This window comes from Mastomys coucha, unplaced genomic scaffold (genome assembly GCF_008632895.1).
Source record: "Mastomys coucha isolate ucsf_1 unplaced genomic scaffold, UCSF_Mcou_1 pScaffold21, whole genome shotgun sequence".
In the NCBI taxonomy this organism is placed as follows: domain Eukaryota; kingdom Metazoa; phylum Chordata; class Mammalia; order Rodentia; family Muridae; genus Mastomys; species Mastomys coucha.
In genome coordinates, this window is record NW_022196904.1 from 15,822,638 (window position 1) to 15,823,790 (window position 1,153).

Below are 1,153 nucleotides of genomic sequence, written 5' to 3' on the forward strand. Positions count from 1 at the left end.
TGATTTAATTCTATTTACTTAAAATATGTTTTTAAATGTTAACAAATTCAGTTAAATTGAAATCATGTGGCAAGTGGAGGGCCTACTTCCAAAGAGTGCCTTAAGCCAGAGACCTGGGCAAGATCCGCCATTTTCTCTCTGGTGAGTTTCTGAGACTGGAGCAGCCAGCCGGGAGGCACAGGCCCCACGACTCCCAGGGGAGCCGCAGGGTGGCAGGGACAGGATCCTCTCAGCTTCCCAGTGACAGAGTAGGATCAGCATCCTTCTCTGCCCCTTCCCTACAAGTGGAGGGCCTACCTCCAGGGAACGCCTTAAGCCAGAGACTCCGGCGAGAGCCACCATTTCCTCTCTGGTGAGTTTCTAAGACCAGAGCAGCCAGCTTAGAGGAACAGGCCCCACGAGTCGCAGGAGACTTGCAGGGCGACAGGGACAGGACAAGCTCTAGCCAGAGACACTGAGAACATCTAACACCAAAAAGCAAAAGATGGCGAAAGGCAAACGCAAGAATCCTACCAACAGAAACCAAGACTACTTGGCTTCATCAGAACCTAGTACTCCCACTGCAGGAAGTCCTGGATATCCCAAAACACCGGAAAAGCAAGAATTGGATCTTAAATCATATCTCACAATGCTGATAGAGGAACTTAAGAAGGACATGAATAACTCCCTTAAAGAAATACAGGAGACTCAGTGAAGGAGTTAGAGAGAGGATCAATGGAGCTGAGGACTTTGCATTCCTTAGGACGAACAACAATATGAACTAACTAGTACTCTCAGAGCTCCCAGAGTCTCAACCACCAGCCAAGGAGTACACACAGTGGGACTGATTGCTCTGGCAGCATGTGTAGAGTGGAGGATTGCAAATTCGATCATCAATGGGAGGAGAGGACCTCAGCCCTGTGAAGGTTCTGTGCCCCAGTGTGGGGGAATGCCAGGGCCTATAAGCAGGAGAGGGAGGGGTGGCAGGAATGGGGAGTGGGGAGGCAGCTGGGTTTGTTTTTGTTGTTTTCTCTTTTGTTTCTTTGTTTTTCAGAGGGGTAACTGGGAAGGGAGAAATTTACAGGTAAATAAAGAAAATATCTAATAAAAAAAAGAAATACAGGAGAATACAGTTAAAGAGGTACAAGCCATTAAAGAGTAAACAAAAAAAAAA